General features: G+C 41.0%; 1 protein-coding gene across 2 annotated transcripts in view; it reads right to left on the bottom strand.

Annotated features, from left to right (window-relative positions):
• The window catches only part of TNFRSF9 (TNF receptor superfamily member 9), a 124,305-nt gene that overhangs the window by 66,682 nt on the left and 38,625 nt on the right, over positions 1-18,998 (bottom strand). The window lies entirely within an intron of this gene.

The raw sequence follows: 18,998 nt of genomic DNA, 5'->3' as shown, positions 1-18,998 counted from the left end.
GCCACGTGTCTTGGTTTTGCACATTGCATTCTGGGACTTGTAGGTCCATTTTCCCTTTGGAAATATATAATAGCAGGGGGAGGCCCGTGTTGTTATATTTCACCACACACACAGAGCAAGTTAAGGCCAGAAGCGAAGATTGCGCTGACTCATGACGTGTCAGCTAGGCGTCTGCTAGTGCCTGCACGCCTGCCTTCCTTTTAATAACATGGCGTGATGATGCAGGTCACATCATCAGGCTAACAAAACAACTAGGATGCAACATTCCTTCCCACGCTAACATATGTCAAAACCAGAAATCTTACACATTTAACATATCAATCTCTTTTTAACGGTGAATTTCTATCAGTCCTTAGCCTGGGTCCTGCTAGCTCTTTTTCATTAACATATGTGTTTATGTAGATAACAAAACATGGAGTACAATTCTCATCATATAGTGGAGGATCACGACACAAGCATAAAATACAATTTTAAAAATCAGTTCTCCTGGCGAGTATGTCCAAGAGAGATCAAAAATAAAAAAAGGGGGGAAAACCAAAGAAAGAAACGGCAGGCTCTTTTTGGATACCTTGCCAACCCATTGGTTGTGTGGATGGCCCAACTGACCATTGGATGGCTTCTTGTCCCATTGACTCCGTGCCGGTTTTTCTTAAAGTGAAGTTGTCTCTTCCATGTCATCCCCACTCTCTTGATCTTCGACTCTGGATTCATTTCATGCTGATTCTTCGGGGTCACTTCTGGTTATTAGTTTCTTAAAGAAGGTAGTAGTATTCCTGATGAGGATTGTGGGATCCCTTTTTGCTGAGAGCATTGAACCTTTTATCCTCACAACGTCCAACGGGTCTTGTCAAACGTCAGAGTGAGCACGTGCCACACAGTTCAATTTTGATCTAGGACGGTGTCCCCTTCCTGCATCTGACTGCAGGGTGTGCTACCGCAATCTTTCGTTAGCATTAGTTGATATCTGTTCGTCATGCACTCGGTCATTGTTAATGCAAGAGTTTGGTCTTCTTAGAGGCTCCGTAAGGCTCCTTTTATTCCACGATCCATGAGTGCTATGGAGGGTGCGGTGTTGTGCAATATTCTGTAAGGAATTGGTGTAGAGTTCTTTCAACACTTTTATCCTGGTCTAGCCCTATGTAAAATATTTTGTTTCTGAGAGCATAAACATCTCAATATCCTCTTGGCCGCACTGAGGCAATTCTCTTGTGGGCAATCCCCACAGATGCTATGCAGTCACGGAACTCCTGACCCAGAAATGGTGGCCATTGTCCATGTGCACCATCCCTGAATTCCATGCCTGGCTAACATTCATTCTATGTCTGGAATAACTGTGGAGGCTGCCATTAAGTGTACAAAGGCCACTTCCAGTTACTTTCACTATTCATCCAGCACTAGTATGAAGTGGTTGTCATGATGGATTGATCCACAATCCATAACGAGGCATTTGAATAGCTTGGGGCTGTGTCATGGAATTTCAACAGGAAGTGGGCTGTTTGGGTGTACTGAAGCCAAACACCACAAGTTTCTGCTGATTACCTTACCCTCCCTGGCCTCTAGGTTCAGAAAACAGACATTTTATATTAGACTTGCTTTTCTCTTTGCCTGATGTTCCTTATGTGCTAAGTACTGGCGCAACCGTGGCCTCTTTAGCCCCTATTGTGTAAGAAGCCCTTGTTAAACCACCAGGACAAACTATCGTATCCAGGATTAATTCAGTGCTGGAGCCTTTGTCTAAGTATGCTGACCATTATCTAAAAGGATATGTGAAACTAATGCGGTCTTATCTAAAAGATACTACAGCAGCAATTAAACTCTTTGAAAACCTAGAGTTTGACAATAAGAAACATCTATTGATAGGGATGGATATTGCATCTTTATATACAAATATCCCCCAGCAAGCGACAATAAAAACAGTGGAAGAAATCCTACATACAAGACTAGATACAGACCCAGTTGCATCCTCTTTTATTCTTTGGTGTATAGGACTGGCGCTCACGAACAACTATTTTGAATTTGAAGGAACCTTTTTCCAACAGGCAGAAGGGACAGCAATGGGGGCCACCATGGCACCCAGCCTTGCAAACCTGTACGTAGAGTTTTTTGAGAAACAACATATCTACTCGGATACCAACCCATTTAGAGATAAAATATTAAAATGGACAAGATACATAGATGATGTCTTCATAACATGGGAAGGTACCTCTGAAGAAACCACAAGATTCCTAACTTGGATCAACGCACTCAATCCACATTTACAATTCACCATGACAGTAAACAACACAGTGATCAACTTTCGAGACCTAACCATCTTCCACCACGCAGGACAATTGCTTCTAAAACCCTACCATAAACCTACAGACAAAAACTGTTTACTTGACTATACTAGTCATCATGTGAAACATCTTCGAGATAACCTACCCTTCGGGCAATTTCTCAGGCTAAAGCAAAACAGTTCCCAAAGAGACACATATGAAGACGAAGCAAAGATCCTGAGCAAGAAACTACCGAGACGTGAATACCCTAAGAAAACTATCAAAAGAGCTGCCAAAAGAGCAAGCAATAACCATAGGGAAGCCCTACTAGAAACCAAACAACCGAAAAGCCCAGATGCGAAATTAATCTGTGTGGCTACATTCACAGGCTTGGGCTTAACAATTCAGAACATGATCCAAAAACATTGGAAGATGTTCAACAGCTCCAAAACACATCTGACATGTCCCCTATTCGCCTACACGAAAAGTACATCAATTGGAAATAGAGTAAGCACGAGTAAACTAAAAACTTGCCATAAGCATAACTCTTAACAACATTACCCTTTGGAACACTGGGATACCCAAGGGACATTATCCATGCTGGACATGTGGAGTATGTAGGTTAACCAAGAAAAGCCAGGAAGTGGATATAGGTACCAACAATAAATGGACACAACAGAGTTATTCTAATTGCAACACTACCCATGTGATCTACCTGATAAGATGTCCTTGTAACATGATCTATGTGGGTAAAACTAACTAAAATAGAAAAGGCCCCCATGGTAAAACACTTTCAAGAAAAGAGTCACAGCTTTGAAGACTTCACTTGGACGATTCTATTGGTACTGAAGGATGCCAACACTGTACAGCTAGAAAACCTGCTTCTAAAAAAGGAACAGGAAATGATTTATATCACTGGAAGTGACACGCGAGGGCTCAACAAGGCCATAGAATGGCACAGGATAAAATAATGAAACACTAACCATCCTCACATGGGACACTAACCCTACATTATTATTTGAAAGGAAATTCCTAACTCAGCACTCACCAACGTGCCCTTAGCCTGGGTTTACTAGCAGTATAGAGGACACACAGTAATACCACTCCCTATGTAAAAAGACGGAGAGACCACTATCTAGATTATATGGGGCAAGAGGTCTAGGCAGTAAGTCCATAACCATAATAAAAGAAGGAGGTCACTGAGTTACATAAGTCCCATTAATACACTATTGCTTCTTTCCTTCATAGTAGGAACTATAACAAACTGCTTGCCTATGTTGTCTATGGGTTTGGCACTGTAAATAATGGAGTAGAACCATAAAACGCGCTTAGCAATTTGTCCCGGTTGAGATGTACAAGCGCTTGGACAGACACTAATAAAATCGACTCCGCTGCCCAAATTACACATAGTAGAGTCTGTTCCCACTGACCCAATGCTCATCCCTGTAGGAGCATACCTGAGTGCATACTTGCATTTGTGAGTTTTTTCTATCACAGAACATCCGGCTTGGAGTTCCTGCATGGTGTTAATTTAAATAGATAACAGTTTGGTATTGATTGGTCATTTTGTGAGGCACAAGCACCTCGCTTAATTACATTCAAACCATATGGATTTCTGTGCTCCAATATGCAACGAGCGAGGTGCCAAGTATATAGTTCCCAACCGGGACTAGCCATTCCAACATGACACCCGCCTCCACCGAGGCTGGCATTGAAAGAGAAAAAGTCAGCTAACTACAGTTACCTACCAGTTGCCATGACAACGGATGCTGAGTGAGACGCGGACCAGACGAGCTGCGGCAGCTACACCTGGACACAAAAGGATGCATTGCCACGAATAGAGATAACCAGCTGGAAGGTACACAAATTACTAAGAATATTTTACTTATTACTGTGCGGTACCAACAGAGATCACAGGAGTCTCCCCCTTTTTCTATTCCGGCAGCGAGCAGCAAAGTTCGCCGCTGGCCGCGCACGAAACACAAGGATTTTTTTCTCTACACACCGTGCACGGATTATACCGACTTACAAGATAATTCATTTTACACAGTCATAACACTAAGCTTATGTACCCAAATTCACGGGTTGAGCCCGCTTTGGACCCTAGCCTACTATCCTTGCAGATGTCCATTACATCCTTTGGCCCCACATTTTAGAACTGGGTGCAACATTCCTCCATTGAGAGGTGAGTCATGATTAAAGACTGATACCACCAATAGCTTATTGTCTTCTGTAGCATATGGGGGAAACCTCTGACATTGTTTTTTCAGTGATAAGTACAGAAGATTTAACATTAGCTTTTCCATTAATTAGGATCAAAGAAGGACACACAGAGTACCGACCTCCAGCCATCATGCTTGGCATCGCCCTCTTAACACACCGATACAGGTAAATCGATACCTAGTTAGGTGGTAGACTCACTAATAGAGTATCACTAGTATACTGAGAATTGACAGCTCATACTAGTTTGTTTTTGTCTGATAGGGAAAGGAAGACAAGGAACTCCACGCTGGCACAACTATTCAGATCCCAGCATAGAGTCAACGCTTGTACATGAACCACAGTTTCTCTCCTGAAGAATGTTCCGGATTTAACACCTGTTTTGTGAACTGAAACATGTTGAGAAATTGTATTGTCTAACTCGAAGACAGTGTTCAAACAGATGCTATGAATCACAGAAACATGTGCAAAATGACCCTATGTTGTTTCAATATGTTTGAAAACTAGAATTTAACTGAATGTACCATGGATATTGTAAAGTTACCCATGCCACTCATGTGGTATTTTAAAAAGGAGTCTAAACCTATGAGAAACCAGTACTAGGGTTGGTTTTTCACACAATTTTAGTGAATTCTAATGTATGTTGTTTTTTGTTTAAAATTCTTAATGATTAAATGTGTTTTTAACCACTGGAAGTGAACCCTCCTTTCAGTTTTTCTAACCTATCAGACCTACCTCTATCTCCTCTGTTGTTTTAGGGGCCCTTCTGCACCATTTTCTGGGGGGTACCCCATCAAGCTTCAGAGAGAAATCCTTTCTTTCCGAAGTCGAAATGCATGCGCTCTGACTTCCGAAAGCAGAAAGAAATGTTCTAGTTTAGGTTTGGCGCTGTGGCTCCACTACGCATGGCAGGAATCCAAAGGTCTACCAGCTTCCTAGTACCTTTCTCACTGCTGGAGCCTGGAGTCCCGGAGAGGAGTCTCTCAGGGAAGAAGGTTTTGGGTTGGGAAAGAGCATGTAAGAAAAACCATATATGAGTATGTGCGTGAGGGTTGCATGTTTATGATGCATGTATGTTTGTAGGTTGTGTTATGTAATATGTAATGTGTGTGAATGAGTGAGACTATGATGTATGGGTAGCTGGGTGCATGTGTGAATGAGTGAGTGTATGGTGTATGGGTGCACATGTGAATGAGCAAGTTAATGTTGTGTGAATGGGTGTGCGTGTGTGTTTGTGCTGGGACGGCTGAGGAGCAGATTTTGGCAGGTGGGGGTGAGGGGCAGGGTACACTACTACTGCATTTTTAATGGGCATCCATCCATGATTAAGCAAGCATGCTATATGTTATTTTGTGGCTAGACCAGCCTTTTGGGGCAGCAGGTGTAACCCTTCTATAACTGTAGCCATTTTATAATGTGACATGACATTTTTACTGGGCATCTGTGATAATGCAAGCATGATAGGTGTTGTTACCTGGCTAGACTGGCACTTGGGTGCAGGCAGTCGAGCCATTTCTTACTGTGTTATGACATTTTATACTGGGCATCTATGATCAAGCAAGCAAGCATGAGTGCAATTATGTGGCCAGGCTGTTATTTTGGTGTTGCCAGTCTTGCCATTTTTTACTGTGGTGTGGGATTTTTACTTGGCATCTATGATAAATCAAGCATGATATATGCTATTACAAGGCTAGATTTGCATTTTAGACAGGCTCCTGAATCCAATTCTTTTCATTGCTCCGCACATAGCAGTTACCTGACAAAACTGTCCTCATATTTGATGGATCAGCCATTACACGTTAATGGGCAGGCAGATTCCTTTATTTGCTCTGCAAGAATTGTGTCACAGACCGGCTAATCTATTAACTGACCTTATGCCATACATTGTTTGCAGTTTTGTTAAATACGCCGTACCAGGTGTCAGTGATCATACAAGTGACAGAGTTTGATCGATGCAGGTTTGAGTTCTTTTTACAGCATTTACTCCCACACTCTTAACACTTCAACAGTCACGAACTAGGACGAAGCACATAGGCACCCTTTACTGCAGACGTTCACCATAGCACTAAAGTATCCTTGATCCATTACATGCATTTCAGCTCTATTATGGTATATGAATGGGAGTATTACAGGCAATGTACTGCATGTGAAAATAATGCACATGTGCAGCTCCAACCTATATTATATTTAGAATAGATTCTGGGTAACATGCACATTTTGGCAGAGTTTGTACACCAATGAAAGAACTTTCTGATATTTCATACTAACAATGTCCATATGTGTATTAATTTTTCTATATGTTTGTTGTTTGTGGTTTTTGTCTGTGGCCCAACTTTGTTTTTGATTATTACTCTTCATCATTATGATTCTTTTTTAAAGTTTAGGGGTTTTTATTTTATTTAGTGCCAGAATAAACAATTACAATCTCAGTATATATGAAACACTTGTGTATAGGCGCGTTATAAATGCCATATCATATCATATGAGCTATCTATTACATGTGATAATATTTTAGATCATTAAAAACATTCTAAAATGTAATAACTAGGAACAAATATAGTACGAAAATGAATTAACTTTGAAGGTGTTTGTAGCAAATTACTAAGAACAGAGTTATAATAAATTCATCAGTTTACTTTAGTTTAGTTTAGTTTAGTTTGTTTATTTGTATAGCGCAGCCAACCCTGGGGTAACTGGGCGCATTAGACTTATAAAACAACATAGGTTACAGAAGGTTGCACATAGACAGCAGAAGGTGATAAATACAATAATAGCATGCAGGACCATTAACATATATATGTAAATTACTCAGATTGATTGAGAGGAGAAAAGGGATAATAGGGGGATGGAAGAAAAGGGGGAGAGGATTTTTTTTAAAGGGGGCGGGGAAGGGGTTTTATCTCAGATAGGTGATAGCATATAGCGAAAGAGCCATACAACTGTAAATCGAGTTTGCAATACAGGTGAGGTTAAACATTTGTATTATTTAAATAATCAACAAAGAGATGCCATCTTCTATCATATCTAGAAATGAGAGATGGTGAGTTAGCGATATACTTCTCTAGTCTGCGGACATCACATATATTATTCCACCAACCATTTATGGAGATTTTAGTGAAATCTTTCCAGTTTGATGTAATTAGGCGTATTGCCAAAGGTATAAACAGGTCAAGAATAACAAAGGATGATCTAACCTTGCCCTCTTTGAGAGCTAGGCTACCAAGTAGAATACTAGTTCAATTTAAGAGAAAATAGATTTTGAATATTTGTCTAACATAATTCCAAACTTGGTTCCAAAACATATTTACCAGGTCTAAAGGACCCAGAGGTGAATTGACACGACCAGCATAAATCATTATCCACCAATTTAGATAGAAATGATTTCTTGGGGGTGATAAATGCTCTATGCATGAAGAAGTAAAGGGTCTGAGTTAGGTTAGCCGATGTGGATATAATTTATGTCTTGGACTGCAGTTCCTCCCCAAAGTCAGTTCCACAGTCCTCTTCCCATTGCAGTTCAGATGACCATATATTATTGGGAGTTCGTTCTGACCTTATAACCTTGTAGAGGTTGGATGCTTTGATTGCATCAGGGGATTCTATGAGACACATTCTAGGAGGATCTACAAGTAATTGCCGAGAAATATTTAGACTGCTAGCATCCATGCATGCATTCATTAAATTAAAATATTGGCCCAAGGGAAATATTGGCAATAAGAATTTGTTCCTAAATTCTTCTGCAGAGAGGATATTGACATCCAAAATCACTTGATCTATGAATTTAATTCCTTAGCTCATCCAGAATTGGCGGAAAATAGGTCTAACATTTATGGTTATAGACTTATAGCACCAAATTATGGGATATAGGGCTTTAGTCGGCTTGTTGATCTGATAAAACAGAAAGTCTTTCAAGTAGAAGCTAGTGAGACAGATTGTTTTAGGGAAGCCCAATGTGGATCCATTGAAAATATATATTGTATCTTTGATATCAAATGGTGAAACAAGGCATTTTTCAACAATCAACCAAGTAGGTGGGTTGATGACTTCATTGACGGGGAACCAATTTCAAACTTTTTTGTGAACGAAGGCTCTATGATAGTTTTTATACTTTGGGAAATTGACACCACCATTGACCAATGGATACCGTAGCTTAGCAGCAATTCCTTTCTTAGACCCCATAAGAAATGAATAAGTATTTTATCAATAGATTTAAAAAAGGAGGCTGGCAGAGGAATATGAAGCATTTGTAAGTAATACAAAATCACAGGTGTGCACATCATTTAAGACAGGTATAAGGGGCAGGCACCATGTGCTTACAAACTCATTTAGCTTGGATTGTAGTATGTGTAGGTTAATTATAATCATGTGATGCAGTGAAGCAGCAATTGATATACCTGGGTGATCAATAGAGATAGGATTCCAGGTACGGCCAAAATTGATAAAATTCTTTTTAACACAATAAGCATTAAGCAAAAGCATTTCTGACTTATCCTTGTTCAACTTGTACCGAGACAATTGAGAGAAAAGATTCATTGGATCTAGTACGTGAGAAAGTGATGTGGTCGGATTATCAAGAAAGATTAAAATGTCATCCGCATAAGCAGCTAATTTAAATTCAGATCTTCCATATGTAATAGCAGCAATATCTTTATTGGTTCATATCAATTCTAATAGCGATTCTAGGGCTAGTACGAATAGAATAGGAGAAAGGGGACATCCTTGTCTAGTAGCCCTATAGAGGGAAAATCTAGGAGAGATTTAGTTATTAATAAAGATTGAGGTGTTTAGGTCTGAGTATAAAAGTTTAACTAAATTAATATAACCATCCCTAATGCCGTACCATTTTAATGCTTGAAATAGAAAATCCCATTCAATGCGGTCAGCATCTAGTGCAATTTCCATATAGAGTTTTTTTATGGTGATTTCTATTTTTATGTAATGCAAGATATTCATGAACAGTCTGGAATGTGCTGAAATAAATCTGCCTTTGACAAATCCTACTTTGTCGTGATTAATAATGTATACATAAAGGATTCTATTCTATTGGCTAAAATCTTTGCAAAGATCTTACAATCAGAGTTAATCAATGAAATTGGTCTATAGTTCTTGGGTAATTCACTATCTTTATTGTGTTTCAGAAATAGAATTAGAAGGGCTTCTGTAAATGAACCCATTGATTTATCTGCCCTAGAGAAAAATGTATAAAGTGATTCTAGCTTAAATGTGAGGGTAGAAGAGAAATGTGCAAACAAATCCATAGTAATCCTTTCAGGTCCAGGAGATTTGGCTTTTTTAAGATATTTATGGCCTTTGTAATTTCATTGATACGAATAGGGGCGTCTAGGCTAGTTAAATCCATATTAATAGGGTGGTTGTGTTTCAAGTGATCAAAACATTAATTAAAATTAATATTAGAATTAGTATGATCGGAGGTTTATAGATTTTCATAGAATTTAGTGAAAACACCCAGGATATCTGCATCAGTGGTTGTTATTTTGCCTGAATCATTTTGATAGCAGATATCCTGGATCTCTCTTTTTTATCTTAAGATACAAAGCCAATGCTTTACCAGCTTTATTGGACGATTGATGCACCTTGGACTTAAATTTCATGACTAGACCACATGCCTGCTCTGTGTATTTTTTATTAATAGAGAAATGGAGGGTTAGGATGTGTTTAAGTAAAGCATCACTAGTAGTAGTATTGTACATTTTCTCAAGAGCTCGTAATTCATTATACAGGGCATTTAAATCTTTCCTGGCCTCCTTCTATCTTTTGGCTAAAAATTAGATACTATGTCCACGTAGGGCTGCCCAATAAGCATCCCAATTGTTAACCGGAGAGGTGTCCTCATCTTTATTAATATAAAAGAAAAAATAGTGAAATTCAAGAAAGGATTTTTGAAAGTTGACGCCCTGAAGAAGTGACTTGTTAAATCTCCATCTCCTTATGCGTTCTTTAACGCATTCCAATTCAATATTAGTGATAATAGGAGAATGGTCTGATATTAGTGAGCATTCAATACTGGAGTCAATTATTGCACATGCTAAAGATTTGGTAAAAACAAATGTAGTTAATACGTGATAGTGAGTTATGTGGGAGGGAGTGAAAGGTGAAGTCCGGAACAGTGGGATGTGAGAGCCTCCATGTGTCGACAACTCCTATTTCAGCTAGACATTTGGTAAATTCGGTGTGTGACTTGCTACGTCTGAATTGGCATGGGGATGTTCTGTCTAAAAAGAGGTCAATTACATTATTGAAATCACCACATATTATCAAATTGGGACGGTCTGACTGTAAGATCATTTGTTTTATTTCCCTCAAAAACTCGGGGTCAGGATTAGTGGGCCCATACCTATTTAGAATTGAGAACATGTGGGAGTTAATTGATAGTGTAGCTAAAACCCATCTACCACTGGAATCTGTGTCCTTATGTAAGACCTAGTAATTAGTACCTTTTTTAATTAGGATAGCCACACTATTACGTTTACCATCTGTCTGACTCGCCATCACTTCACCAACCCAAAATCTCTTTAATTTCATGGATTCTTGTAATGATAGATGGGTTTCTTGCAAGAAAACAATAGTTGGTTTAAATCGATATGAGCTAATACCCTCTCTGTCTTTTAATTGGGTTGTTAAGACCTTTAACAGTCCATGTCATACATCTCAATGCCATAGTGTAGGGAAGAGTAATAATAGTAATATTAACACAAGGTAAACATAAGAAACACATTCACAGTAAAATTGCCTTCCGCTTATCCAGAGATTTACAAAGTCTAGAGCAAAAGTAGGGTTAAAGAAAATATTATAAAGTGATAAAAATGGGTATAAAAGACAAAATAAAAATAAAAATAAAATGACCAACATTGCAATGCCTGACAGTAGGGTGTCATCAAGTAGGAACTTGGTAATGATTAATATAATTCCACCCAATCTATTTGCAAGAGCAAACATAACAGGCTCAAAAATCAGAGTTGCAATGCCAAATATATATTCGGTAGCAGGAGTGAGTAGGCATGCTGGCTACGTTAGGTATACAGACGTGAAGAGGCAGGATAGGTGCAAGTATGCATTGGCATGGTCTAACCTTGTGGTCTGCAACATAGGATTTCGTAGCATCAACTGAAGTGCTTGACGGGCAAGTTCGGAGACATGACTAAAATACATTTTTAAAGCAAAGCACGAGGAGACGGCAGCGATTATAGCAATCAGCATTACTACATCAAGAGTAATGCAGGCTCAAGAGGTCAAAACATAGTGGTCATGGTCAGTGTTACTGTAGGGGAAAATATTCAGAAGTAGCACACAATTGCAGGCAGTATTCAGTGGTTGCAAGGTGCAGTAGGGGAATAATGCCAAGCGTTCTGATGAATCTGCAGAAAAGGTGCCGATCTTACCTCTCTCTGTCAGATCCACATCTCGGCAAGACAGGGAAAGACAAGACTTAGAACGGGCCTTGTAACTGGGGCCGGCTGCGCCTCCTGGCTAGAAGCCAACCTTCCATTTGCTGTGGGGTTGGACCAAATGGGGTGCAAGGGACTGCCAGGTGCTTCTGTTCGGGAGACGAGAGGCAGGCAAGGTGGTATGTCGCTCCAGCGGCCATCTTGTTGTGGATCTCCGTCCAATGTTGCAGATGCAGGTCCGGTAGTAAATGAGGGTACCGGTGAAGTAAAGGCACATCCTCCACCGACCACATCAGATGACAGTTGCAGAGGGATACCTCTTTCACAGAGTTCCTCTCGAAGTAAGTAATGATGCAGAGACCAGTGAAAAAGGAAGGAGAGTTATGTGTGACTGGTGTTTCCTGTATCCATCGCTTCAATCTTTTTCAGTCTTATATATTTCTTTAAATTGGATGAGTCCTCCAATGAAGACATCTTACCATTAATGGTGACCTTGAAAGTGCATGGTGGATCAGACCATATGCAGCATTTAGCTGCTTGTGCGCATGGAGGTAAGAGAGTAATTCTTTCCTCTGCTGTGCTGTGATTTTAGATACATCTTGTGAAATGAAGATCCTGTGGCCGTTCCAGATTAGATGATCCATCCTTTTAGCATGTTGCAGAATCAAATGGAGTTCAGTGTATTCAAGGAGCAAGAACATTATTGTTCTTGGTGCATATTTCCTAGATGATTCTGTCCTTTTAGGTCCAATCCTGGGTTCCATTTGAATATTAATGGGTAATGTGTGGTTGTAAGTTCAAAATATTTGAAATGTTTTTTTTAAGAAAGAGAGTTACATCTTCCCTTTCCACACTTTCTGGAAATCCGTAGACACGTAGGTTATTCCTACGATTTCTGTTCTCCAAGTCTTTATTTTGTTTCTGAAGGATAAAGATGGATTGCTCATATGGGTAACTCTATCAGTAACACCTTGAGCTACGCTTACTCTTTTTTCCACTTCCTCAATTCTGATCTCAAAGCTCACACATCTTTCATCTAATTGTTGAAGTTTAGTATTAGTGGTTTCCATAAAGGACGTAGGAGGGGAGTCACATTTGGCCTTTTCAATGTTGCTGCTGCTGTTTCTTTATTAGTAGAGCCTTTTATTTGACTTTTTTGTGAGGACATCTTGAGATGTAGTTGAGGGCAATAAGGAGGCCTTAAAACTGCACCACAAATGTCACAGATTATTTGTCTCCAGCACCATTAACTCCACCCCAATGGAGGATAAATAAGTCACACAAAAGGCACACTGTGCAGCGTTCACCCCAGAAGACTGCCTCCTTTATATGATAACACTAAGAAAGATTCATTTATGAAGTTAAATGAATTGTGCCATAGCAGTTCCTGAATATAGTCATTATGCAAGCAAATATCACTTATTTGAAAGCTTCTGGTGCCAATTATGAGATATTTCCAAATAGGAAGATAGTAAAATCCTTGTTTATAAATTGAAAGTACCTCATGTGCTCAATTGATTAAGAAAAGGCTATTATTCCTATAACGGTCTGTGTTGCAGAGAAATTTTGTTTCCCGTCAAAATGCAGAGCCGTGCGTCATTGCGTCATCCGATGTTGGTGACAGAATATGTAGCGTCTCCAGCTGCTGGGCACTGGTGCTTCAGGCCTCATCAACTCATCCCTCAAAACAGTGAGCCGGAGAGGAGAAAAGCGTTCCGCACAATCAAGAGGACCTGGACTTTCAGAATGTGTGAGGAGGAAGGTCATATTTTACATTTTTAAGTCCCTCCGAACTTAAAATAGTTATACGGGAGTGGGAGCTCTGACTTAGGCAGCCATTCCATGCCTCACTTGGCCATTCCCCCATCATTATGATTTTTAACATCATGATTTACCATCATTGTGCTTTTTTCACATTCTTTTTTTTGTACATTTGCATGGTTCAATTCACACTCTTGCTCGTTTTTACTTTCTGACTATTTATGATTTGTTGACTTTACTTTCACAACAATGACCCACTCCATCTCGCATGATGGTCTAAATGTACATGCCGCGTACTGTCGACTGTATAATTGCAACTCATGTGAACCTTTGATGATACATGATTGATGGGTTTGGTCTTTCTGGTCTTCTGTGTGACCTGTGAGGAACCTGAAGGTGTCCTCAATTCCTTTTCCCTAGTATCCTCCTCTCAGGTGACCAGGGAAAGGCCATTGATTTTGGATCTTGACCCTGGGGGTGGATATCAAAGGGAGGATCACCTGCGTGGAGGAAACTTGGGGAATGGGGAGGGGACGTCCTTGGGTGAGACATGGAATCCCCCATTCCCTTTCCAGAATGAACCCTCTATCCCTCAAGCCTTTGTAGGCTACAGTCAGCCTCTTCTCTTTTCTTCCCTCCAAAATGACCCAGAGAATCACACCCTCAACACTGGGATGAGGGAGAGACCAACTAGGACACATCTTCATTTGGGTGTGACAAAAACATATCAGCCCTTTATTGTTAATACAGACACACATCAGTTAGGTACGAAGACGAGGAGGGGACAACACAGAAATATACACACTTCTTTTATTAATTTAGATATCCCCCAACACCACTCTGGTACTGAGATGAAGAAGAGTGCTATGGAGGTGTACAGGTGGAGTAACCAGGCACGTCCACTGGATGGATTTCCCCATTGTCAGTCAATTGGACTTAATCACCCACACCTGAGGTCAATTAACAACTCTAATGTATATAAAATTCCTTGCTGAACAGCACGAATGGGAACCGGATGGAGAGAAGGAATCAGGAGGCACTGGAGACAGGAGCCCAATGTCGAGTAGGAGAGAGATGCCGAGGCTGGCCATGAGAGGGTCTGGAGGTCCTGCTGCTCTCCTTATATGGTGTGCACAGCAGGAGCTGTGATATGCCCGAGAAGCCCAGCCGCTGCAGAGTAGCAGGAGAGTGAGCAGGGCTCTCTGTGGCAGCCACGAGGGAGGCAAAGCCCACGAAAGCCTGAGAGCCAAATGAGGATTGAAGGAGATAGAAGGGAGCTGCCGTGTGCAACCAGTGAGTGGAAACAAGGGAAGCACTCATACCAGGGCGCTCCGGGAACCTGCAACAAGTACTTTTGAATGCCAAAACAAGTACCTTTGAATACTGAACAAACTGAAAGACATTATAAGCATTTGTGAATGCCGCACAGATATAGAGCACGTTTTGAGCACTCATGAGTGGAGTGAAAGAAAGGGGGTGCATGTAGCAGATACCACGTAACGAAGTGTTGGAGACAAAAGTATTGGCAAATCCAAGAGAATGCCAAGGAAGGTATGAGATGAGAAACCAAGTGATGACCAAGCTAAAAGAGTTCAAGGAACTGCAGGTTAATCAGAAAAGTTTATGGTGGCCAACCAAGCCACGGTACAGTGTTAGAAGCGTGTGACACTGATGAAAGAACCAAGCTTCATTGTCAAAGGAAGGCAGTATCCAATTGTTGATGGAAAGCATCAGTTGCATGACCTCTAATGGGTGGACCAATATGATGAATAATTTATAATGCGCCTGTACACAAGTTTTTCTAGGCGCGACAAGACAAGGAAGGGGAGACAGAAAGATATTAAAACAATGATCTTAGTAGGCCTTGTGTCATTCGGAACGCACAAGTGCAGGGGGGAGGGAGGTGGAGAAGTGGCAGGGGGAGGGTGGAGGGGAGAGTGCAAGGGAACCCGTAAGAGTTGCTGTGTGGTGGTTAATAAGTGCAGAGAGTCAGGGGACTGTAGGGTTGCAGATACAGTCCCTACGTTGTTGGGAGGCCTGGAAGCAGTACAAGGGCAACTGGTCATGCAGAAGCCTTGTCCCATAAGTTAAGTGGGTGGCCAGGTAACCAGCATGCGCAGCAGACAGGGACATCAGCAAAGGAGATGGAGAGAGAAAGCGGAAGTCAAAATGAAGGTCTTGAGTTGCTTCCAGAACCTTAGGTCGTCCTGCTTAGGTTTCAGAGAGGCAGGGAGGCTGTTCCAGAGGGAGGCCCCAGCTGAGGACAGAGGGCTACCCCAACTCTCTGCCTGGAGAAGCGTCTGACACTCAGACAGTTGGAGGTAGATGAGCAGAGGGCTCGAGAAGGAAGATGTTTAGCAAGAGAAAGTTGGATGTAGTGTGGTCCCCGACCCCAGAAAGCCTTGTGGATGATGCAGAGGGTTTTGAACTTGATCCTTGCAGCCATGGAGAGCCAGTGGAGAGATTTCAGGGCTGGAGAGATACAATCCTTGGGCTTGAGGCCAAGGACACGTCTTGCAGTCCTGTCCTAGATTAGCTGTAAAGGGCAATGAGTAGAGGCAGGCAGAATTAGAAAGAGGCTGTGGCAGTATTCCAGTCTAGAGAGGACCAGGGCTCAGGAGACAGTGAGCTTCTGGGGGAAAGTGAGAAAGTGAGCTGTTGTCTGACAACTGTGCCTAGACCCTGTGCCCTGTATGAAAAAGCCAATTAAATTATTCATAAAGAAGCTTGTGTTTTGCAACAGCCACATGTGTGATTTTGAAGTCAAGAAACAGAACCACTCATCTGAACCAGTGCAAGGTACTGTTGTCAAAAGAGTTGGGAAATGTCCTAAGGAATTGTGTTATTATGAACAGATGTCAAAAGAACTGAGAAGGGTCCAAAGGAATTGTGTGGTTTGGAAAAGCTGGAAGATTTGAACTCTTAGGGGAAGGAAACCCCTTTTGTTGTTTCGTTGACAGCTGAAAGATTTTGAAAGAAGCCCCTTTTTGTTGGCTTGTTGAAAGCTGGAAGATTTGAACTTTTGGGGACAGGAACCCCAGTATTTTTTTAACTACTTTGAACTTGGGAAGGGAAGTTGATTACAAGCCAAGAGCTGGAAGAAACTCAGAACTTTATTTTGAACACTATTCAGTTTGATGCTCACATCCCTATACACTGTATACAGTTAGCTGTGAGGGCAAGTATAGGTTTTGGACACAGACAGACATTTGATTTGAACTTCCTGACACAGACTATCCTTAGTTTTCTTTAGGTAGGGAAATCCCACCTTTGCATAGGGTAAGTTAGGCTTTACTCCATCCTGCCTTTTTAAGATAAAATATATTGAGAACCAATCTTGAACCTGTTGTTTTTGTCTACTTCATGATGCCTTTACAGACCTTTGATTGTCCTGGCAAGATTAATATGAAAGATGTGTTGCCCTGGTGAAGGACAAAGGAGTTTGAAATGCATTGGCCAAATGGCATCTGTAAACTAATCAGATACAATAAAAATGATCACGCAATATTACTGGAATTGAGTGCTTGTAATATTTGAAGTTATTTACCACAATAGCAAATTACACAACGTTATAACCACTTTGTGTTCTTTAGGGTGTGCAGCCCTCACCAACAGCTATCTAGCCAGTTCAGATATTTCTTATTGTGGCATTCCATTTTATTCTGGGCATCTATGATAAAGCAAGCATGATAAGTGCTATTAAGTGGCCAAACTGGCATTTTTGTGCAGCCAGTTTGGACCTGGTTTTTGTTTATTGTTACATGGGATTTTTTAATGGCAAAGCCATTAGAAGTATGTTCTTATATGGGATACTGCCATATATTTTCTGAGCCAGCTGTAAGGGTGCAGAAGGAGGAGAATGTGAGGACCGTTATTCTAAATTCCACCTACGTAAAACGTCATAAAACTATCCATTTGGCAATACAGAACTCCAACTCTTAGTATAGGCCTGCACCGCTCAAGGTACTGGTAACATTGGCAGAGCAGCCAGGTGTATCTTAGGAAGGAGAGAAGGCTGTAGGAAGGTACAAAGAACATGTAGAATATATAGGGTCCAAAAACACTTATACATTGATATATGTAAAAAGAATGGTTTATTTGATGTATACATTCTTTAGAAATGTAAGTACTATCATAAGCAATAAACACAGTATAAAACCAACACAATACTTCTGGTAAGAAGACCACAGTATAAAAGACTTTTAGAATAGCATTATGTAATTCAAGGTAAGTAAAACCCACTTTGTAGTAAACTATGTCACTTATTCTGTTTCAAGAATAATACAGTTATGCTAACAATAGTGAAAGTAAGTACATTACACACTTGTAACTTATTCTGTTTCAGGATTTATACAATTACACTAGTCTCAGTAGCAGATAAGTACTTTGCAACACATGTAACTTATTCTGCTTCAGGAATATGCAGTTGCAACACCAGCATTTTGCAAGTAAGTAGTACTTTATGACACTTGTAAGAGGCCTTATGCTTTAGCAGTCCTTCCCTAATCTAGGGCATGGGTGTTCTCAGAGGCAGAAGGGGACACTAGTGGTCCAGTGGTCAGCAGTAGGCAGAACAGGATCAAGCAACTGTAGGAAAGAGAGTTCTAGAGGATTTAGTCTCTAACAAGTATCAGACTTTACAGTTGGTAAAAGGGTTCAGCGGCTTCGTAGAAGGCTCCCTGAATGTGTTCCGGCGTTAGGCCTGGGCGAACACCCAAACATGTAAATCACCACCCTAGCCACACAGGAGCGACACAACAACTTTAGGTAGGTTTTACCTCAAGTCGCACAGTACCTCAGAAATGATGAAGATGATGCAGGCAGAACGCCTCTCGATGCAGCAGTTGCAGGACCCGGTCACTGAATTCTTGGTCTTTAGATGCAAGAAAGGACACTGGATGGGATTTCTCTGCAGCAGTCGAGTTGAAAGGCTCCCACCAAAGGATTCTTCTTAGCTTCTCGCAGCTCTGTGGATTTGGCACCTTTTTCAAGACATCAGATGAAGAACGGTTATCGTCTGAACGATTTGCTTCGGTATCTTGATCCAGCACTCTGGTGAGGGGACTTCGAGGCGTGAAATCTTGTATCTGTAGATCTAGAAGGAGTCCACCAAAGTTTCAGAGACATTTGTTCTTCTGAAGTTGATGCACAGCACTCAGCCACGAGGTCCTAGGGTATTGGCAGTTTGCAGCCCAGGAAGGTCACAGCTCATTGTTGGATGCACAAAATGCAAGTATTCTTAAGACTAATTGGTCTCACCAGTCCAAGGGTCAGAGTCGTCATCTTCGGGACTTTGCTGTCGCATGGCAGAAAGAGTCAGCATAGGTAGTGATTATTCCGCAGGTATCTCTGGTTG

Source organism: Ambystoma mexicanum, chromosome 8 (assembly GCF_040938575.1).
Source record: "Ambystoma mexicanum isolate Mex_15411 chromosome 8, UKY_AmexF1_1, whole genome shotgun sequence".
NCBI lineage: Eukaryota > Metazoa > Chordata > Amphibia > Caudata > Ambystomatidae > Ambystoma > Ambystoma mexicanum.
Note: the sequence above shows the minus strand (reverse complement) of the source record. Positions and strands in the feature narration are given on the sequence as shown.